The following is a 14227-nucleotide window of genomic DNA, read 5'->3' as shown; positions in this document are numbered from 1 at the left end:
GTCAGCAACAATACTCAGGTAGGCTGTGGCGTTGTACCAAGGGGCCCAAAGAGTGCCAAGAAAATATTCCCCACACCATGACATCACCACCACCAGCCTGAACCGCTGATACAAGGCAGGATGGATCCATGGTTTCATGTTGTTGACGCCAAATTCTGACCCTACCATCCGAATGTCGCAGCAGAAATAGAGACTCATCAGACCAGGCAACGTTTTTCCAATCTTCTACTGTCCAATTTCGATGAGCTTGTGCAAATTGTAGCCTCAGTTTCCTGTTCTTAGCTGATAGGAGTGGCACCCAGTGTGGTCTTCTGCTGCTGTAGCCCATCTGCCTCAAAGTTCGACGTACTGTGCGTTCAGAGATGCTCTTCTGCCTACCTTGGTTGTAACGGGTGGCGATTTGAGTCACTGTTGCCTTTCTATCAGCTCGAACCAGTCTGCCCATTCTCCTCTGACCTCTGGCATCAACAAGGCATTTCCGCCCACAGAACTGCCGCTCACTGGATGTTTTTTCTTTTTCGGACCATTCTCTGTAAACCCTAGAGATGGTTGTGCGTGAAAATCCCAGTAGATCAGCAGTTTCTGAAATGCTCAGACCAGCCCTTCTGGCACCAACAACCATGCCACGTTCAAAGGCCACAAATCACCTTTCTTCCCCATACTGATGCTCGGGAGAACTGCAGGAGATTGTCTTGACCATGTCTACATGCTTAAATGCACTGAGTTGCCGCCATGTGATTGGCTGATTAGAAATTAAGTGTTAACGAGCAGTTGGACAGGTGTACCTAATAAAGTGGCCGGTGAGTGTATACATAGTGTCCTATCTGCAGGCAGCATGTTATAGAGCAGAAGGGACTGAACAGATTGTATATAGTGTCCTATCTGAAGGCAGCATGTTATAGAGCAGGAAGAGCTGAGCAGATTGTATATAGTGTCCTACCTGTAGGCAGCATGTTATAGAGCAGGAAGAGCTGAGCAGATTGTACATAGTGTCCTATCTGCAGGCAGCATGTTATAGAGCAGGAAGAGCTGAGCAGATTGTACATAGTGTCCTATCTGCAGGCAGCATGTTATAGAGCAGGAAGAGCTGAGCAGATTGTACATAGTGTCCTATCAGCATATGCAGCATGTTATAAAGCAGGAGGAGCTGAGCAGACTGCCCAAATAAGTTTAAACCATAAACCACCGGGAGCACAGGCCCCTTTAATCCTAAACCAAAATTCTCCGATAAAAAACACACAGAGACTCGCATTAAAGTTTGAACATATGTGGGTTGACGTGAGGGTCGGCCACAGCTTTATATATTAATGTAATAAACATTTCTTATTTTTTATATTTTTTTTTGTATTATTAAAACATAATTTGAACAGGTAAACATATTTAAATAACAACAAACAAAGTGCAACAAAAAACCCCTCCCACCTGTATGCCTGCCAGCCAATGGGCATGTAGGCCAAATAACCCAACTAACCGCCAGCTGTGACAAATGCAACGCCGAAAATACCTTAAACAAGGGAGGGCGGGTGGGAAAACGCAATCCGGAAAGAGGGTGAGTGACGTCTGCAGCCCCTTTTAAGCTATGCTCACTTCCTGTACAACCCACGACACAAGCCCGCCCCTAGTCACGTAGCCCCCACCACCCTGGGATATGCAGGGAGACAGAAAGGAAAGGGAAAACCACCTCAGTTAAAGAGGGCCTATTCCTGTACTTATAACCCCGCTAACTAAGACCCCTTTGTGCAGTCATTAGCCCAACGGCTATACGCCTCCGGGCTTGCAAGGTTGTACATAGTGTCCTATCTGCAGGCAGCATGTTATAGAGCAGGAGGAGCTGAGCAGATTGTACATAGTGTCCTATCTGCAGGCAGCATGTTATAGAGCAGGAGGAGCTGAGCAGATTGTACATAGTGTCCTATCTGCAGGCAGCATGTTATAGAGCAGGAGGAGCCGAGCAGATTGTACATAGTGTCCTATCTGCAGGCAGCATGTTATAGAGCAGGAAGAGCTGAGCAGATTGTATATAGTGTCCTATCTGCAGGCAGCATGTTATAGAGCAGGAGGAGCTGAGCAGATTGTACATAGTGTCCTATCTGCAGGCAGCATGTTATATAGCAGGAGGAGCTGAGCAGATTGAATATAGTGTCCTATCTGCAGGCAGCATGTTATAGAGCAGGAGGAGCTGAGCAGATTGTACATAGTGTCCTATCTGCAGGCAGCATGTTATATAGCAGGAGGAGCTGAGCAGATTGTACATAGTGTCCTATCTGCAGGCAGCATGTTATAGAGCAGGAGGAGCTGAGCAATATATTCATATCATGTGTATATGTGAATAGCTCTTCACATTTATAGAACTTCTACCCTGAGATTGGGGGATGTGGCGATTACTGAAGCCTCTGGTTGTGCATCTATCTCTTTCTATCAGACGCTGCACATCTCCCTCCCCTCCCCCCAGACATCAGTGTTCTGTTTGGGCACTTGACTAATTTTCTGTGTATTGTAAAACCCAGCCCAGGAGTCCTGCTCTCAATATTCCTATAAATATATTTAATCGCTCGTTTTGCTTCCTCTGCTTCCGACAGATCTAATGTTTTATCCGTTACAACTCCCAGGTCCCTTTGCTCTGAAAACATCAATATCTTTACTCGAAAATCCAATCCAAGTCTGTATTTTTTTCCTGAATTGAGCAGCTGCTTGGAATTTGATGGGTTCTGTGTTTTCTTCAACTTCTCTTAACCTTGAGAACTGGAGCCTCACAAGTAAATTGTTATCAACTTGTTTATGTTGCAATGGAACAAGAATCTCACAAATATTCGAGGTGCGACCTCTATAGCAATGCGGCACTTTTTTGTTTTATTAAATGAAGGGGAACCTGAGTGTTTGTTCTGCAGATAGCATGTTATAGAGCAGGAGGAGCCGAGCAGATTGTACATATTATTCTATCTGCAGGCAGCATGTTATAGAGCAGGAGGAGCCGAGCAGATTGTACATAGTGTCCTATCTGCAGGCAGCATGTTATAGAGCAGGAGGAGCTGAGCAGATTGTATATAGTGTCCTATCTGCAGGCAGCATGTTATAGAGCAGGAGGAGCTGAGCAGATTGTACATAGTGTCCTATCTGCAGGCAGCATGTTATAGAGCAGGAGGAGCTGAGCAGATTGTACATAGTGTCCTATCTGCAGGCAGCATGTTATAGAGCAGGAGGAGCTGAGCAGATTGTACATAGTGTCCTATCTGCAGGCAGCATGTTATAGAGCAGGAGGAGCTGAGCAGATTGTACATAGTGTCCTATCTGCAGGCAGCATGTTATAGAGCAGGAGGAGCAGAGCAGATTGTACATAGTGTCCTATCTGCAGGCAGCATGTTAAGGTGCAGGAGAAGCTGAGTAGATTGTACATAGTGTCCTATCTGCAGGCAGGATGGTATAAAGCAGGAGGAGCTGAGCAGATTGTACATAGTGGGGCTCATTTACTAAGGGCTCCGCAGCCGCATTTTCGCCAGGTCTCCCTATGTTTTCCGTTTTGCGGCGAATTCTGCTGGGATTTTGGCGTACGCGATCGTCTTTCACGCAACAGAATTCCGGGGGGGGGGGGGGGGGGGATGAGTGGCCATCGGAAGACCCGACGGATTCGGAAAAAACACGGAATTTAAAAAACTAAATGTGTTGCAAAATCATGCACTCACATGCACCGGGGAGAAGATGGCGGCCCTCGACGCAGCAGTGACAGCTGCAGGAAATTGGACACACCAGCTTGCTGAATTGCCGGAAGACCTGAATCCTCGTCAGAGACCGCGCCGCTAGATCGCGACAGGACCGGGTAAGTAAATGAGCCCCTGTGTCTTGCCTGCAGGCAGCATGTTATAGAGCAGGAGGAGCTGAGCAGATTGTACATAGTGTCCTATCTGCTGGCAGCATGTTATAGAGCAGGAGGAGCTGAGCAGATTGTACATAGTGTCCTATCTGCTGGCAGCATGTTATAGAGCAGGAGGAGCTGAGCAGATTTTACATACTGTCCTATCTGCTGGCAGCATGTTATAGAGCAGGAGGAGCTGAGCAGATTGTACATAGTGGCCCAGATTTATTAAAACCCTTTGCGCCTTCTCCGACGAGGATTCGGGTTCTGCCGGGTTTCACTAAGGTCCATGCGGCCAATGTCCACCAGGTGTCGCTGCTGCGCTGAGGTCCGCCGGAGTTCACCTTCTTCTCTTCGGTGAATGTAAGTGCATGTCAAGCGTCACAAATTCTTTTTTAAATACCACGTTTTTTTCCGAATCCATCGGGTTTTCTGATGGCCACGCCCTCGTTTTTCGTCGCGTGCAAGCCGGCACCTATGCGACACAATCCGATCGTGTGCGCCAAAAACCCGGGCAATTCAGGGAAAAGCGGCGCAAATCGGTAATATTCGGGAAACCCGGCGATTCGGCCCCTTAGTAAATGAGCCCCTGTATGTTCTTTTTAGTGCACATGTATGTGCACTATTCCCGGCACGGCACAATGCTAGTCATCCCTGGCCTAAGTTAGCTGCCATCCATACTGAAAGAAAGCAACCTGATGGTTCCTGCAGTCCAAATTCACGAACCCCAAGAATAATTGTATGTGGTGAGCCCAAGGAACCTCAGTGTGACACGGTCAGGTAGTGCACAGAGCTGGAAAATATAATAATGATTGCTAATATGTATCAGACAGTATATGTAAATATTTAGTTTGGGAGGATAATTACACTGTTCTACCAGCAGGTGTAGATGTTACTAGGTCCCCAGCATGATCTTTGCTGAAACATCATGGGATTATCCAACTTTATATACCCCCCCCCCCCCCCCCCGAAAATGAATAATGTAAAAACTCAATACTAACATAGCACAACTATTTCAGGTCCGGGGGCAGACAGTCCAACAGTAAGGCATACTGCTACCACCCCCAGCATCCTGTGTACATGCTGGTCATGTAGTCCCTGGGGTATAAGATCTATGGATTCATATGGATTCTTGTCCATGGTTCTGGATTGGAGGCTCCGGTGTCGTCCTCCCGCACTTTGCTCCAGGGCATTCGTTCTAGCAAAATATTTAATTCACAGAAATTATATGAACTCTTAAGTATCAGACGTATTGGAGAAAGAGATCGCCGCGTTCTTCTCAAATCCTCCAATTTGCTCCTGCTTCAGCTTAATAAATAGATTTTATGTTTGCAGCTGATATAAAACACAAATACAGTCTCTCCGTCGTCGTGTTTACCGGAAAACCTCTTATTGGAAGAGACATTGATCAGATTTATTTAATAAAGACTTGTAACTTCTCCGGCGTCAGCATCTCTGCAAACTCTCTGTACGAGCCGGGAGATGGAAGAAAATGTAATATTGTATGAAATTCTGAAAGGTGACCATAGACGGGGGAGTTTGTGAGCTTTAAGGGGGAGCTCTCAGTCAATGGCTGATAATATGGCATTCAAGATGGCGGCCGTGTTCAAGACATATCCTAAAAATAGCCCTCCCTCACCCATTACTTTCTGGGGTGTCAGATGTGTCACTTTTTCTTCCGTTTTTCTGAAATTTGTGGACTCTTGACTTACCACAGCCACAATCCCACTGACTTTTTAAAGTAAATCTACCACCAGGATGAAGGATTGTAAACCAAACATACTGACATACTGGTGTGTGCCCCCTCTGGCAGGATCCGCTCTTCTTTTAGCTTCTTATGACCTTGTTTTTAAGAAAAATGGCTTTAAAAATTATGCAAAGTTGGGACTCTGGGCTCCATAGGTGTTAATGGAGCCTGGAGCCCCTCAGGCACATTTGCATAGTTTTGAAAGCTTTTTTTTCTTAAAAACAGGGACATAGAAAGCTTGAAGAGCAGATTCTACTAGAGGAGGTACACACCACAATACAGTATTATAAAGGGTGAAAGTTCCATAGAAGAGGTGGAGCACTTGTGATTGTCCCGCCCTCTGTGCACTTGCAGGCTGATTGCTGTTCCAGTCAAAGATGACGATCTCTGCAGGGCTTCAGCAGTTTGTGGCCAAAAATGTATTTTTCTACTCTTAGGAATCTCTATTATCAGTTTAACTCCCCTACTGACCCACGTTTATGGCCTCTTACCTAGTCAAGCCAGTTCTCTACCCTTTACTGATGAGAGGCAATGACTCTGAAACAGTTCTGTTTACCTATTCCTTCTGGTCGGGACTTAACTGGTTTATCCCACATCATGTCACTGGGCTTCTTGAAAGTGGGGCATGGCTCCCCCATGTTCTCCTAGAGAATAGTGTGCACATTGCCAAAGTGTTTTTATAATAAGAAAAGTCAGAATAAAGTTTTCTATTCTCTGTGCTGAGCAGTGTCCCGTGTCCCATGGGAGGGGCCAGTAAGAAGCGTGCCCCCCACCCTCGGGAAATTGCTCCCTCATGCGTCTATTTCAAATAGGAGGGATACGGGTGTAAAATTGTAAATAGACGTTTGACGGAGCAGTTTCACGGGAGTGGGGGGGAGGGGGTAACCGCTTCTCACTGGCCCCTCCCATGGGACACAGGTGGAGCTCTGCACAGAGAACGATAAACTTTCATCTAACTTTTCTTTTTATCGAAAAAGCCAGTTTTATTATAATAAATCTATGGCAATGTGCACACAATTCTCTATGGGGACATGGGGGGAGCCTGAAAAAGGGCTTTTGATGATAGGTTCCCTTAAAAGTCATCATTGCAGGCGTTGTTTTCCATTTCGCATGTTCCTAAGTGGATTGTACGTAGTGTCCTATCTGCAGGCAGCATGTTATAGAGCAGGATGAGCTGAATTGATTGTACCTAGTGTCCTATCTGCAGGCAGCATGTTATATAGCAGGAGGAGATGAGTGGATTATACATAGTGTCCTATCTGCAGGCAGCATGTTATAGAGCAGGAGGAGCTGAGTAGATTGTACCTAGTGTCCTGTCTGCAGGCGGCATGTTATAGAGCAGGAGGAGCTGAATTGATTGTACAAAGTGTCCTATCTGCAGGCAGCATGTTATAGAGCAGGAGGAGCTGAGCAGATTGTACATAGTGGCCTATGTGCAGTAAGCATGATCTAGAGCAGGAGAGGCTGAGCAGATTGTACATGGTGTCCTATCTGCAGGCAGCATGTTATAGAGCAGGAAGAGCTGAGCAGATTGTATATAGTGTCCTATCTGTAGGTAGCATGTTATAGAGCAGGAGGAGCTGAGCAGATTGTACATAGTGTCCTATCTGCAGGCAGCATGTTATAGAGCAGGAGGGGCTGAGCAGATTGTACATAGTGTCCTATCTGCAGGCAACAGGTTATAGAGCAGGAAGAGCTGAGCAGATTGTACATAGTGTCCTATCTGGAGGCAGCATGTTATAGAGCAGGAGGGGCTGAGCAGAGTGTACAGTGGCCCAGCTTTATTAAAACCTTTGCGTCAGAAAGGTAAACTTTCTTCTAACTTTCCTTTTTATCGGAAAAAGCCAGTCTTATTATAAATAAATCTTTGGCAATGTGCACACAATTCTCTATGGGGACAGAGCCAGAATTAGGGTTCCTGATGACAGGTTCCCCCCGGCATTGCAGGCGTCGTTTTCCATTTTGGCATGTTCCTGGTCGTTTGGTGCCGTTCTCCTTCCCCCATCAGTGATGAAAAATTTGTGATGTTCTTCCATATTTTTAACCCATTATCCATCTGATAGCAGGAATTTAGGAATAATTCCTCATCGGCCATTACCGGAGCGAAGAAGAGACAGTTCTAGGCCATCGTCATGCGGCGGGCGGACAGGGTAATGACGGAGCGGCGTCGCATCGGCAGATCTGTAGGTGCCGAAAAAAATGTACATTTCTTTGTAGTGTATGGAGCGCGATATTTTGAGTGGAAAATCAGCGGTATCTCGTCTCCGACAGACGGCTCGGCTCCTCCTGATAATATCAGGCATTTCAGATGTTTTGACAGCAGTATCACACATCCGCTCTTCTCTCTCTTCCCTCACTCGTTCCCTTTGTTTGCACAATCGATTTAAATGCTTTTCACTTTCTCATTTTCGTCTCCTCTATTCTCCCGCACACATTCATTTTCTCGCTCTTCTTTTTGTTTTTTTTTCTTCTCCTCTCCATTAAATCAGAATAGGCTTCATCAATAACTTATGGGTTTGCGATTCCCCCCAGAACTGGAGGTGAAATTAAAGGGAGAGAGAGAGGAATGAGATTGCTTCAATTAAATAAACAAAGACGGCGGCCGGATACTCTGTGTTTTCTGAAATGAAACATCCTTCTCTCGTCCGGATAAAAGGCTTCGGAATGGCTTTTCTTATCCAAATGTCTCTCGTCGCTGCGTTTGTTTTGTGTATCTTACATATGAGAATGTCGCAGTACGGCGCCGGTGTTCATCATAGGTCAAAGTCGGAGGAGGGCTTATAAAATATATAAGAGAGAAAGAGTCTTCACAATGGTCACGGATTTGCCTATAACGCATCCAACAAAACTTCATAGGGCACCGGAGACCCAAGAGGGTCCGAAATAGTAGTAGGATGCAATTTTACAGACCAGGATTTAGGGCACTTGCTCCATTAAAGGGGTTTGGCCACTTTACCTTATGTTTTTTTGTAATGTGTGGGGGGCAGGATATTAGATAATTTACCAAAATACATCTAGTAATAGTTCTGTTCTGCTTTTTTAATATGTAAAGTGAAGCCTCCTGTCTTTTACCTCATCAGTCAGACATTCCTGTCCATAAAATGGCCGCAGATGGAAGGTCATGTGATCTCTCATGTCTGTCCATGAACAATCGCCCTGCCAGGACCTTATGATAGTATTCATGGATATAAGATTAAGGTCCTGGCAGGGTGATTGTTGATGGACAGTTAGAGATCACATGACCCTCCATCTGCAGCCATATTATGGTCAGGAATCTCTGGCTGATGAGGTGAAAGAAAGGAGTTGGGGGATTTCCATTTTTGGGGGTGTTCCACGGACCATCTTTTCTCTCTTTGATAAACAGACATGCGTTGTTCCCTGTGTAGTGGCTTTACTGAGTCACGCAGCTTAGACCCTATTCAAATGAATGGGAGGTGATTTGCAATACCCTGGTTTGAACACTAGACATTGAGCGGCGCTGTCTGCAGAGAATAGCTGATCTGTGAGGGTGCTGGGTATTGCACCCAGTTATTGGATATTGGTGACCTATTCTACGGATATGGTGTCAGGATTTTTGGTTTCGGAAATCCCCTTTATTCTATTTCAATGAGAATGATGAAATTATTACCAATCCCCTGTAGGTTTGAGTATGGATCTTCTGCTTTTGTGTACCCTTAAAGGATAAGGGCGGGATCTGGGGGTGGACATGTAATAAAAGGGCGGGATCTGGTGGTGGACATGTAATAAAAGGGCGGGATCTGGGGGGTGGACATGTAATAAAAGGGTGGGATCTGGGGGTGGACATGTAATAAAAGGGCGGGATCTGGGGGGTGGACATGTAATAAATGGGCGGGATCTGGGGGGTGGACATGAAATAAAAGGGCGGGATCTGGGGGTGGACATGTAATAAAAGGGCGGGATCTGGGGGTGGACATGTAATAAAAGGGCGGGATCTGGGGGTGGACATGTAATAAAAGGGCGGGATCTGGGGGGTGGACATGTAATAAATGGGCGGGATCTGGGGGTGGACATGTAATAAAAGGGCGGGATCTGGGGGTGGACATGTAATAAAAGGGCGGGATATGGGGGTGGACATGTAATAAAAGGGCGGCATCTGGGGTGCACATAACCGAAATTGCTAGAAATTCCTTAAAAAAGATAAAGAAACAAACCTTCTTTGTGAGTCTTATGCGGTTAGTCCTCCTCCCAGTTATCTTGACATATTACTGCTGTAAGACAACTGGCTGCAGCAGGAACTTCCTCCTGGTTCTTTGACTGCAGTCGGACTTTCATATTGTTAAAGGAATATTCTCATACCATCTATTTATGACATATCATCAAGATTAAATGGGGGTCCTACCTCTCAAAAATGGGCTTCTTTTCCTATGAATGCGTCGCATGTAAAGTTTACTGTGCATGTCCAGTCTATGGGAGGGACGAAAAAAGCTCAGAGTATAGACTAGGCTACTTTCATCCCTCCCGTAGTCCTGGTGTAGTCAGTCTGCATTATATAAGGTCTATAATTTGGCTTATAATTGTGTCAGTACCTGGACTGCTATAATCGTGGTCATCTCTAATGTTGTGTGTTACTACCTCCTTCTGGGACTACGACTACACTGGTCCTGCGATAAGGCAATGTCTAATCTGGGGAAATATGGTTGAGATATGGTCCACATGAATATATACAGGCAGTCCCTGGGTTACATACAAGATAGGTTCCATAGGTTTGTTCTTAAGTTGAATTTGTATGTAAGTCGGAACTATATATATTTTATAATTGTAGATCTGGACAAAAATTTTTTTGCCCCAGTGACAATTGGAGTTGCAAAATTTTTTGCTGTGATTGGACCAAGGATTATAAATAAAGCTTAATTACAGACACCTTACAGCTGATCATTGCAGTCTGGGACTATAGTAACATCTAGACTAGAGGACTTCACCAGAGGTCACAGGGGGCAGAGAGGAACGGCTGTAACTAGGGGTCGTCTGTAAGTCGCGTCTCCTTAAGTAGGGGACCGCCTGTATATACATCAATTTTTGGGTGACCCCTTCTCTTCCCCATCATCTATAGTTCCATATCTTATATTTTTATACATTTTGAGACCATTTATGGGGAATATTAATAGTGACTGTCAGCGTCCTTCAGGCCCTACATGTTTTATGAGACTCTTTTCTTTACAGGGCTGTGAAATATGCGCGGACGCTGTTACTTATCTTGTTTACAGGGTTCAGTCCTTCCATTTATTACCATCAGAGGCCGAGCTTATTTATGGTAATTCCCCGCGATCTATGGCGTCCTGTTTAATTTGAATGAATGTGGTGACACTTAGCCTTGAATATATGAAACGCTTCTCCCTTGTAACCGCGAAGCGCGCAATGTATTTATGATGAGCTATTCATTTTATCATCACGCCGAACTATATTTTGATTTATACGGTGGCTCTAAACTCGGATGCAAATCCAGACTATAGAGATTTCCCGCGCATAAAATCTGCTTTATTTTAATGGTTTACAGGAAATTACTTCAATTAGACGCTGATAAATAAATATACTGGTTATGGGTTTTAAAGGGATATCCACCAAGATGGCGACACTCAGGTAGCGAAATCCTCCCCTCCCCCAACCATCGAAGGACAGTAAAACAAAGTACAGGCGGTCCCCTACTTAAGGACACTCGACTTACAGACGACCCCTAGTTATAGACGGACCCCTCTGCCCCCTGTGACCTCTGGTAAAGTCTCCGGATGTTATTATAGTCCCAGACTGTAATGATCAGCTGTAAGGTGTCTGTAATGAAGTTTTATTGATCATCCTTGGTCCCATTACAGCAAAAAATTGTCACTGGGGCAAAAAAAAATTGTCTAGAACTACAATTATAAAATATACAGTTTCGACTTACATACAAATTCAACTTAAAAACAAACCTATGGACCCTATCTTGTACGTAACCCGAGGACTGTCTGTATTGTGTTACAACAAAGGATCTTTTTATAACAGTGGGTAGAGATGTGCACATCATTCAAATTAATTTTTACTTTTATTTTCTGTCTATGATTTTTGGGGCGGCCACCTTGCCTCTAATGAAAGCATTTAGTGACATGCTTCACAGCACACATAGAAATGGATTGGAGATCACTCATCATCTCAATCATCTATTGTCAGTAGTGATGTAATGATGGGTCAGTGTTATCTATATAGATGTCATTGTACAGGAGGGGGAGGAGATAAGCTGTGACATCATCTATTGTCAGTAGTGATGTAATGATGGGTCAGTGTTATCTATATTCAGGTCATTGTACAGGGAGGAGGAGGAGATAAGCTGTGACATCATCTATTGTCAGTAGTTATGTAATGATGGGTCAGTGTTATCTATATAGAGGTCATTGTACAGGAGGGGGAGGAGATAAGCTGTGACATCATCTATTGTCAGTAGTGATGTAAGGATGGGTCAGTGTTATCTATGTAGAGGTCATTGTACAGGGAGGGGGAGGGGATAAGCTGTGACATCATCTATTGTCAGTAGTGATGTAATGATGGGTCAGTGTTATCTATATAGAGGTCATCGTACAGGAGGGGGAGGAGATAAGCTGTGACATCATCTATTGTCAGTAGTGATGTAATGATGGGTCAGTGTTATCTATATAGAGGTCATTGTACAGGGAGGGGGAGGAGATAAGCTGTGACATCATCTATTGTCAGTAGTGATGTAATGATGTGTCAGTGTTATCTATATAGATGCCATTGTACAGGGAGGGGGGAGGAGTTAAGCTGTGACATCATCTATTGTCAGTAGTGATGTAATGATGGGTCAGTGTTATCTATATAGAGGTCATTGTACAGGAAGGGGGAGGAGATAAGCTGTGACATCATCTATTGCCAGTAGTGATGTAATGATGGGTCAGTGCTATCTATATAGAGATCATTGTACAGGGAGGGGGAGGAGATAAGCTGTGACATCGTCTATTGTCAGTAATGATGTAATGATGGGTCAGTGTTATCTATATGGAGGTCATTGTACAGGGAGGGGGAGGAGATAAGCTGTGACATCATCTATTGTCAGTAGTGATGTAATGATGGGTCATTGTTATCTATATAGAGGTCATTGTACAGGGAGGGGGAGGAGATAAGCTGTGACATCATCTATTGCCAGTAGTGATGTAATGATGGGTCAGTGCTATCTATATAGAGGTCATTGTACAGGGAGGGGGAGGGGATAAGCTGTGACATCATCTATTGTCAGTAGTGATGTAATGATGGGTCAGTGTTATCTATATAGAGGACATTGTACAGGAGGGGGAGGAGATAAGCTGTGACATCATCTATTGTCAGTAGTGATGTAATGATGGGTCAGTGTTATCTATATAGAGGTCATTATACAGGGAGGGGGAGGAGATAAGCTGTGACATCATCTATTGTCAGTAGTGATGTAATGATGGGTCAGTGTTATCTATATAGAGGTCATTGTACAGGGAGGGGGAGGGGATAAGCTGTGACATCATCTATTGTCAGTAGTGATGTAATGATGGGTCAGTGTTATCTATATAGAGGACATTGTACAGGAGGGGGAGGAGATAAGCTGTGACATCATCTATTGTCAGTAGTGATGTAATGATGGGTCAGTGTTATCTATATAGAGGTCATTGTACAGGGAGGAGGAGATAAGCTGTGACATCATCTATTGTCAGTAGTGATGTAATGATGGGTCAGTGTTATCTATATGGAGGTCATTGTACAGGGAGGAGGAGGAGATAAGCTGTGACATCATCTATTGTCAGTAGTGATGTAATGATGGGTCATTGTTATCTATATGGAGGTCATTGTACAGGGAGGGGGAGGAGATAAGCTGTGACATCATCTATTGCCAGTAGTGATGTAATGATGGGTCAGTGTTATCTATATAGAGGTCATTGTGCAGGAGGGGGAGAAGATAAGCTGTGACATCATCTATTGTCAGTAGTGATGTAATGATGGGTCAGTGTTATCTATATAGAGGTCATTGTACAGGGAGGGGGAAGAGATAAGCTGTGACATCATCTATTGTCAGTAGTGATGTAATGATGGGTCAGTGTTATCTATATAGAGGTCATTGTACAGGGAGGGGGAAGAGATAAGCTGTGACATCACCTATTGTCAGTAGTGATGTAATGATTGGTCATTGTTATTTATATAGAGGTAATTGTATAGGGAGGGGGAGGAGATAAGCTGTGACATCATCTATTGTCAGTAGTGATGTAATGATGGGTCAGTGTTATCTATATAGAGGTCATTGTACAGGGAGGGGGAGGAGATAAGCTGTGACATCATCTATTGTCAGTAGTGATGTAATGATGGGTCAGTGTTATCTATATAGAGGTCATTGTACAGGGAGGGGGAGGAGATAAGCTGTGACATCATCTATTGTCAGTAGTGATGTAATGATGGGTCAGTGTTATCTATATAGAGGTCATTGTACAGGGAGGGGGAGGAGATACGCTGTGATATCATCTATTGTCAGTAGTGATGTAATGATGGGTCAGTGTTATCTATATAGAGGTCATTGTACAGGGAGGGGGAGAAGATAAGCTGTGACATCATCTATTGTCAGTAGTGATGTAATGATGGGTCAGTGTTATCTATATAGAGGTCATTGT

The sequence above is a fragment of the Engystomops pustulosus genome, chromosome 10 (genome assembly GCF_040894005.1).
Source record: "Engystomops pustulosus chromosome 10, aEngPut4.maternal, whole genome shotgun sequence".
Lineage (NCBI taxonomy): Eukaryota > Metazoa > Chordata > Amphibia > Anura > Leptodactylidae > Engystomops > Engystomops pustulosus.
The sequence above is the reverse complement of the archived record's forward strand: the minus strand, read 5'-3'. Positions refer to the sequence as shown.